Below are 10,113 nucleotides of genomic sequence, written 5' to 3' on the forward strand. Positions count from 1 at the left end.
AGCAAATCTTTACCTTAAAAAAGATTAGTCGAGTCCCACTTAAGCTCCTCTGACTTGCAGTATGCTGTGTTATTTGCTTCAGTGCTTAAATGATGCTACCAGTGTCTTCTGAACTGAGCAGGGCGGGGCAGAAGGTGCTGCCTCTCTCTGTGTGAGGCCTGTGGAGTTGACAGAAATCCCACTTCAGATCAAGTAGAAGGCGGCCTCCTGGAAGAGCTGGCGTTCTGCCTTACACAGACTCCATTCACACAGCTTTAGAGTAATAACCAAGTTCCTTTTCTTTCTTTCTTGAATCACAAAACTCAACAACTTCCTAAAGCAATGCAAATATTTCAAAATGTGTTTTCTATGTCAGAGCCAGTAGACCTCTTCAAACATAAAGGTCTTTGTCACCAAGAGATTTTGCCCCCACTAAGATCTGCGCATAAAACGCCTCAATCTTTCATTTCCCGGGAAGCCTGTGCATTTTGAGCCAGTGTGTAAGACAACGTTGAATGAGATTCCTCAACGGGAGAATTCCTTCCCTCTTTGTGACTATTTCTATTCTCCCTGGCAGAATTTACAATATTTCATTTTCATTGCTACTGACATCTGTCTGTTCTACGTAAATAGCAGAAAACAAAGTCTGTCTTCTGCTTTCTGTTTCAAAGCATAGGACAATTGCTCAGGATGAATTTTTACACAAATGGCTACTTATATTAATATTACGAAGGAACTGACCCAAAACGAATTATTCAACTACTAGCTGTGAACTAGGTTTATTTCCTCAAACAACCACCTTAGCTTCTTCAGTGAAAAATAGCTTTAGACTAATTTACATTTTTTTATTTGTGTCAATGTTTTGCCTTTGCAGTTCCCTTGTAGGTCAGAAGAGGGCGACAGATCCCCTGGGATTGGATTCGCATATTCTTTCAGGGTTCTCTAAAGTGACAGTTTAGAGTGCATCTTTCTCTAATATTATAAAGGGGATTTATTGGAATGATTTACAGGCTGCCATCCAGCTAATCCAACAATGGCTGGCTGCGAACGCAAAGTCCAAGAATCCAGTAGTGTTCAGTCCACAAAGCGGGATGCCTCAGTTGCTCTTCAGTAGATGCTGGGATCTCAAACATGTAGGCTCTCTTGCCAGTGAAGGGATGGACGTGCTAGCAAGGTGAGGGCAAAAAGGCAAAGAGCAAAAGCTTTCTTCTTCTCTCTCCTTATATAGATGTCCAGCAAAAGGTGTGGCCCATATTAAAGGCCTGTCTTCTCACTTCAAGGTCTGGGCTAATGGTGAGTGTCTTCCCACGTCAAAGGACCAGACTAGAAGTGGATTCACCTACTTCAAACCAAGCAAGAAATCTCTCACTTTCTGGACTGAGTTTTCCATTTTCTGGATTGTGGTTCATTTCTGATAAGAATCACCCATCACACAGGTGGTTCTGAGATGATACGTGGATGCTGGGAATCGAACCCAAGTCCTCTGGAAGAAAGGTCAAGAGTCAGGAATGAATCCTCTGTTCTTGATCGTGGTGCTGTGTTACTGAGTCATTTATTAAGAATCTTACTTTATACACATTGTGCATAAAATAAAAACACCCTTTAAATTACTATATAGCAAAGTCAACCAGGCGATTGAATAGATTGGTCTGAAGTATCATGAAGAGATGAAGCCTTCAGATATGCATTTTCCCAGGCATGTTGGCATGTACCGAAAATCTCAGGACCGAGGAGATGGGAGGAGAAGGACTAGGAGCTCAAGGTCATTTCCAGCTACATAGTGAGTTTGGAGCAGTGCTATTCACATGAGCCTCTGTATGAGTAATAAGTAAATAGACAAAACCAAAACCTACCGCCTTAGGCTGCAGGCAGCAGTCCAGGAGACACTCTTTCAGTGCACTCAGTACATTTTTTTGTTTAAAATATTGAGTTTGAGGTATTTTCATTATTACCATATAGTGTCTGCCCAACCAGAGCCAGTCAGAGTCTTGTGGGATATTAAATCAATAGCCACAACTGTATTTATCTTAAAAAAAAACAAACACATAAAATCAGGGTTTATACACGTCAGGAAAAGGATTTCATGATATTTGTCAAGTGTTTTTGATACATGATCAAATACAACTTTAGCTAGAAATCGAAACATAATTTTACTCTGAGTTTTTGAAGTATCTGTAGCAAATTTCATCATGCTAGGGCAATGTTTGCTAGGTGTGTGTGTGTGTGTGTGTGTGTGTGTGTGTGACAGACAGACAGACACACAGAGAGAGAACAATGACTTAGGTCATCAGCCTTTGTTCTTCCTTTGTTCATTTCAGATTAAATTTAAAAATATGAAGTATGAGATCGTAGAGGTATAATATTCGCTATAACATTCGCCACCACAAGATGGCACTGGCTTCCACTGCGCCCCACGTGGAAGGCCAGGATAGCTTCCGCCATTACAAGATGGTGCTGGCCTCTGCCACGCCAGCTGACTTCCTTTCAGGAAGTTAACTGTGTGCGCATGTGCAAGAGTGCCTTTGTGCCAGGTCTTTGCCCACTCCAGGGCGTGCCTAATGAGATCATGGGTAAGCGACCAATCAGGTGTGGATGCGCCGCGCTAGGGTGTATATAAGCCGTGCCATGCGGGCGCGCAGGGCTTCTCCTTAAGATTGAATAAAAGTTTTGGCTGCAGCAAGGATTCGTATGTCCCCGCGTGTTTTCTTGCTGGCGAGAGGTCGCGCGCGGGACATTTGGTGCCTAAACCCGGGAAAAACGCCTCACCATCGCCGGCGTGAAGGGGAGCCTCCGTTCACGGAAAGGGTCCAGAAGCTGCGGGACGCAGGTGAGACTCTGAGAGACAATGTTTAGCCTTGATCTGTTCCACCTCACTCTTTTGCTAGATGCGGCGGAAGCCTCTACTATTGTCTTGGCAGCCTTTGGGTTTTTTCTATTGGCCTTTGAGTTTCTAGCTACCGTCAGGCAGCGTCAGAGGTTGCATGGGAGCCGCCCAGCTGTAACAGCAAAGCAAAGAGCGTGGGAGGAGGGGGGACAAGGCGGCGTGTCAGAAACAGGGTTGAGTAAAAAATTAAAGAGTTCAAGGAAAGGTAACAAGGAGACAGTCCCCTTCAATGCGGAGGCGAAAGATTGGGGAAAAAACGCCCCGGGAGAGAAAAAGGGAGGAGATAAAAGGAACACAGTATTTTGGGAGAAAAACTTTGTCTTTGTGCTTGTAAAAGGTGTGATTAGGCTCTGGAAGCTTTGCAGAGTCATACTGATTAGACTTGATAGAGGCAGACCGCCTGAAAATTTATTCAGGAGAATCAAACAAAAGGACATCTCAATGCCCATGCACAGCTTGATGGAGTTAATGCAATTGGGTTGTGAATAAAAATATTCCGGACTGTGTTTCACTTCCATACCATCTGTGAATGTCAGTCGTGCTGCTCAGATATCCTGTAATATATCTCAGTATCTTACAGGAATTTGGTTTCAACACGTTGATGGACTAATCCAGGAATTGAGACAATCCATCGTCCATATCGACTCCACTCGAGTGGATAGTCACCGTGAAAGGGAAAATCCTACCTCTCTGCTGACATCATCTGGTTTTTTCCCTCTTTGTCTATTGTCTGTCCTTGGTGCACCAAGATGTCCCCATGTCTGTCAGTTTCTGTCTGTGGTTCTTGCTTCTCGTTGTTTAAATGTTTTATGTTTCATGTTCAAAAGAAAAAATGGTAAAAACTTTATCTGCCGGTCGTTCACATCTTGATTTGGTTTTAACTCGTTTCAAAAAGGGTCAAATGAATAAAAAACAGTTTCAATCAGGCATTTAGAGCCCTGCACCTGCAGCCAGGAGTCTGGGTCAGCTGGAGAAGCTGCCCAGGAGCTAAGCATCTGCACGAGCTGATCTTAAAGGCGCCAGCAGCTCCTCAGCTTCTTTGATACAAAACGGATGGCTGTTAATCTTAGAAAAATCCCTGACTTATTATTTGACTCAACAGGTGACAAGGTGCTTCTCTTAAAATCATAGCTAAAAAGGTAAAAATGGTGCTTGGTCTAAATATTAAAGATATGCGTAGCCACTTCAATTTTGTTTCTCATTGGTTTTAAATGTATAAATATGCTCTACATGCCTTGGTCATAGATTGTTGGCTTTCATATTCAAGTTATTGGATATGGTTAAAAGGTATAATATTGGTAACAGAAAATTGACATAAAGCTGGTAATTTTGATAGAGTCATTCTAGACAACATGTGGCATGAGCCAACCTAGGGAGACAGGTCTAAATTGAGATATTCTTATGGAATTTTTATCCTAGAAACCAGGCTTCTAAAAGAATTTAGGACAGTGTCTCTTTGTTGAGGTACTGGAGACTACACCATCGTGCGTTCATATGTAGGAATTGGCAGTCAAACTTTGTACTAGATTGTTGGAGGTCGAGTTTTGCTTTCCAAAGTTGTGGTTTGCCCTGAAGCTATCTGTATTTTGATGCTAATTCCACTGCCCCAAGGACAGCTGCCTAGTCAGTACTCAGAACTCAGGTGACTTCCCAAAGTTGTGGCTGTGCTCTGGTGTTACAAGGAGAATTTAAGGATTGTGATTTAGGATTGCCAATGTTACATTGACTAACTCAAACTTATTTTTAATTAAGAAAAATCAAACAGATAGAGATTGTTACAAGATTTATGAAAGATTGATGAGGTTTTGGAACTTGTGAGAGCATTACAGCCAGTCTGTTTACTCCAACTGCCATTTCAAGATAGATTTAGAGGATTGATTTTGAGTTTTCATTTCGTGAGCTTGCTTATAATTTTAGAGAGCCCATAAAGTGATATCATTAAAAATTTTACAAAAGAATGGCTAATAGCCTTATATTATGTAATTTTGTTGCTTCTTCAATGTAAGGAGTTAGAACTTTGAATCTTTCAGTGTGTATGAAAATTTTTACTACAAACCTTTGCTCTCAAAATGAGCTTTAATATTTGGGGAGTAGCTGTTAGACTACTCCAGAAAAGAATATTTGAAACTAAATTTAAGCTTCTAAGGATATGTTAATTGGCTAAGTACCTCACCTTACCAGAGGACTTAGGTCTTTGTTTGTTATCCTCATTGGAGATAAAGCTTCAGCTGTGTTAATACAGAATTGTAGGCTAGAGTCATGGAAGTATTTTGAAAAGAAACCTGGTAAAACATATCTTATTCCAAACAACAATCAAATTGGTTATTACAAAATACTGATATTTGGTCTATTACATATACAAAATTTTCAGGCAAAATTGATAATTTTACTCTTTACATGCTTTTGTACTTCCTATACATTTGTGCATACAACCCATAGGAAATGCGCTTAGTGTATTTGTAGGTGGTTCATCTAATGAAAAGGCTACATATAGGATTAGATCACTTGTTTATTCTCTTGAGTTTCTGCTGCTTCAACACAGATTATTAAATTCCGTGGTTTAGCCACTGTTTTTAAATCAAGCTTTCAATTCACATACTGATAGCCAATGTGTGGCTTGTGGTTTACAATTGATTTCAATTACTTAATGCTTTATTAGAGACAGGTTTTCTACTTAAAATCAGTGAGTGATTTCAGTGTGAATGTCTGACAACTCACTGTCCTTTCAGTGCTCTGGCTCAGATAACTAAATTAAACCTTAGGCTCATACCTAACTTTGAAAATGGTAATAGAGTTGATATGAAAAGAAGAAGACTCCATTTGCTTACTTTAAATTCCCAGCCTCGCCCTGCCAGCTCAGGGATTTCTAGTAAGACTGAAATTGGACAATATTTACAGGATTTGACATTTCTAATTAATGCTTATGTTTAGGTAAATAAAGTTTGTGAGGTGCTAGAGAAATGGCTTAGTGGTTAAGAGCACTAAGTACTGTTCCTTAATAGACCATTTAAGAACTCAAACTGGATTGCCTGGGCTCCTTAACAAGGGAGGACAATGATACCAGACAGATTGTAGGCCTTACATAGGAACAATTAGTCAAAAAATCTCATTCTTTATATATCCAAAACAATAATGCTGGAGACAATAATTTGGTATACAAGTCAATTTATAAATACAAGTGCTCAGTGTCCTCAATTTAATCCTCGAGGACTTACCTTAATAAATAATATCTTTACTATATATTAATAAATAAAAGGGGGGAGTTATCCCTGTATGCTAAATAATGCTCCTTTTATTTCAATTTTAAAATTTGGATGCCAAAGTTTATGGCACCCTACAACTAGGCATACTTCTGCCTAGGTGATATAGAGAGATCCACATATTGACATGATCCTGTCCAGATATTTTATATGGGGAAGAGGGAATGTTTGTGTTTTTTCTACAGGATGCTACAAGAGTGTGCCACCTGCCAGAGGTGGTTGCTGAGACTTGCTGATCCTGGGAGCATAAAGATTCAGCTCTCCTGGTTCAGGTCCCTAGAGTCATTCCTCTGCCCTGAGAGGAGGATGGAAGATCCCCCCTCATCTTTTGTCATCACAGAGATTTTGCCGTTGCTGCAGTCAGTGTTACCGCTGCGTGTGTCCCGTCCCACTATGGCCTGCTCTCTGACCCTCTGTACACTGCTGCTTGCTGGAAAAGACTGGACTCCAGCCATTGCTGCCCCCCTCATTTCCCTGGTGACTCTTGCTGCCTTAACTGGTCATTTTGCAGTCTGTAGCTTCACAGGAATGCCACCTGCGTGAAGCTGCTGTGGACTGGGGAACTCTGCCCTGGTTGTACAGATCTCAGAAATGGTTCCATTGTCTGCTGGTTGTTCCAGAGAAAAATGACTGATCCTGAACTGTCCTGGAAAAGACCTTGACACTTTCGCTGCTATTTTAGCAGCCATTACTGTTGCAGACATTGTGTCTGCAGTGTCTGGAGTTATCCTCCCCCAATCTATTGTTAGACAAACACAGTGGGTGAACTTTCTGGAGTAGTTGCTAACAATTGGGAGTTCAAAATTTTATTATAGGAGTGGCTTGACTACGGCCCTTGGTGGTAACAGCTGAAGAGAACCAAATGAGGTGCCCACTACTTATCGGGAGTGGCTCTGTTTGGTGCAGCCCTATGCTGTGGATTAGTGTTCATGCTATGGTTGGTTTGCAAACTCAGATCTCAACAGAAACGTGACAAGGCCGTTATCACTCAAGCACTTGTGGCCATTGTACAAGGGGCCTCCCCTGGAATTTGGTTATCTATCTTCTAAAATTAGTCGGTATCTGAGTTCTCTGCTCTTGCACCCCATGGATCTGTGAATCCATTGCACTGGGATGAGAGAGACTCTCTCTCGGTATCTGAGTTCTCTGCTCTTGCACCCCATGGATCTGTGGATCCATTGCATTGGGATGAGAGAGACTCAATGATCCTTTGATCAGCCCTTCCACATCACTGAGGTTTCCTCATTGCACGCGATAGGGTGATCATGATAAAATAAATAATAAGGGGGAGATGTAGAGGGCTGCTATAACATTCGCCACCACTAGATGGCGCTGGCTTCCACTGCGCCCCACGTGGAAGGCCAGGATAGCTTCCGCCATTACAAGATGGCGCTGGCCTCTGCCGCGCCAGCTGACTTCCTTTCAGGAAGTTAACTGTGTGTGCATGTGCAAGAGTGCCTTCGTGCCAGGTCTTTGCCCACTCCGGGGCGTGCCTAATGAGATCATGGGTAAGCGACCAATCAGGTGTGGATGTGCCGCGCTAAGGTGTATATAAGCCGCGCCGTGCGGGTGCGCGGGGCTTCTCCTTAAGATTGAATAAAAGTTTTGGCTGCAGCAAGGATTCGTATGTCCCCGCGTGTTTTCTTGCTGGCGAGAGGTCACGTGCAGGACATGAGATGTGTTCCAAGGACTGACAAAATGCTTGAAGAATGGAGGAGTGTGAATGTTACCAGTACATGTTGATTTTCAAATGTTCTTTATGTCGTAGTTGAAGAATCATCTTTCTGTTATGCTGTTATTCACATTCTATAACTGGAGTGCGGTTCTGCAGCTGTACACTTGGCTTAATAATTATCCCCATCAAGACGAATTACACATTAAACACGACTTGCTAGATGTATTTATGATACTCAATACTGTCTCTTGCTCATTCAAAACAATGAGGTATAAATCCTGAGAGTTACATCCTAAGCACTTGAGTGCATAAGACGAGGTACTTGGTCCAAAAGATAATTCTGTCTGTCTAACATTAGATATTTTTACACAATTGGCAAATTTTACTAGTACATTCTACAAGTCAACTGAGAAGGAAATAATTGTATCTGGTGATAAATAGAGATATTTCATTTATTTTTCCTTATTCTTTGATAGTTTCATGCATACAATGTATTGTGATTATAGTCAACCTCCCATCACTCTTCTTTTTTTTTAAAGATTTATTTATTATTTTATGTATTTGAGTACATTGTTGCTGTCCTCAGACACACCAGAAGAGGGCATCGGATCCTGTTAAAGATGGTTGTGAGCCACCATGTGGTTGCTGGGCATTGAACTCAGGACCTTTGGAGAGCAGTCAGTCCTCTTAACCACTGAGCCATCTCTCCAGCCCTCCATCACTCTTCTTATCCTTTCTTCCTCTGAATTTCATTTACTGCCGAGCTAATTCCCTCCAGAATTTGTGCCCCGCCCCTATCTTTGATACACTGAGTTTGTTGGGGTTGTTTGCAGGAGCAATGGGCAACTCACCAGTGGCTGCAACACTGAAGAAAATGCTGCCCTCTCTACTGGAAACCATCAACTCTCACAAAGGGGGTTGGGTGTCATGACAGCTCCCCATCCCTGGTGGATGCTGAAGGTGTCTTGTGCAGGTGTCCTTGGCTGCTCTTTGCTTATGATCAGTACAGCCCTGTCATAACCAGAAGGCAGTTTACAGCAATCCTCCTCACTCGTTCCTACATTCTGCCGTTTCTTCTCTGCTTCATGGCTGAGCATACAGCTCTCACTTACCCTCCACACTTCGGCCAGATGAGTCTCTGCACGAATGGTTGCCTTCTGTAAAAAGAAGATTCTCTGGCCAAGGTGGGAAGCTGCTCTAGTCTAGGTGTACAACAGAAAGCAGTTGGACAACACATCCATTTACTGTTTTGAGGAACCTCACAGTATTCTGCGTGCATGCCTTCCTGTGTAGAGGCCTCAAATCTGATTGCAGAGCAGTTGGTTATCCCTAAACACTCATGTCAGCATTGCCTCAGTGGCAAACCTGGCCTGGCAGGTCACTAACTTATCACACTGGCTCTAGAGCTGGGTATGACCACTGACTACTCTGCTTTTCCAGCAGAAGTCTGTGTACCTCCTGGCACAATGAATGGTCACTAGAAGGGAAGGAGCCCCCAGCTTTGTTCTACGATGGTTTCTCTGTACCCTGTAACTGAGATATGTGGCATCTTCAGGAGTGGGGAATTACCATCTATTTTGGGGGGCCAACCAGGAGGAATGACAATTGCATTATTTGAGAATCCTCTGAGATCTCTCTGGCCAACAATCCACAGGGTGGTATCTTGTGTGTGGCACTGTGTTCTTAATTCTAAAACCCATAGTCTGGGAGCAGCACTATCCACACATTCAGGGTACCTCCATTTTAAGCTCTTTTGTCTATTTTTAAGTAGCTCACAAAATAGTAGATTTTCACATGACTTTCCACAAAAGGTTCACTTCTCGGATTTTAGACGTTATTCTTCGGGAGTGACATGATGGCCCTACTGTATTAAAAGGTTCTCATGCCTTATCTTTCTTCCTGCATTACTACCTATTACTCTAGCCTACTGAGTGCTTGAGAAAAACTCCCAGTGTTTAACTTTACTGTAAAATTATCTAGTCTTTACGCAGGTATTTGTACATTCCTTCAGATAATACTAATTTCATTTCATTTGTTAATGGTTTAGATTAAAAGACAAAAACGTGGTTTACATGATGTCCTTCTCTACATCTCCAGACTGAAAGGGAAGGGTCATCCTTCACACACATTTCCCCGTGGAAAAGGACGAAGAACTCGGGAGCCCAATTTTAACACTGAAACGTGTGGGATGATGTCATCATAGAACGAGGCCTGTCATTGGATGAAAAGGAAGGATAGGCGGGAGAAAAGTTTGAGGGAAGAAGAGGAGACTGAAACGGAAGGAGGAATGAGAAAGAGGAGAAACCGAGAGAGAA

The sequence above is a fragment of the Rattus norvegicus genome, chromosome 4 (assembly GCF_021556685.1).
Source record: "Rattus norvegicus strain SHRSP/BbbUtx chromosome 4, alternate assembly SHRSP_T2T, whole genome shotgun sequence".
Lineage (NCBI taxonomy): Eukaryota > Metazoa > Chordata > Mammalia > Rodentia > Muridae > Rattus > Rattus norvegicus.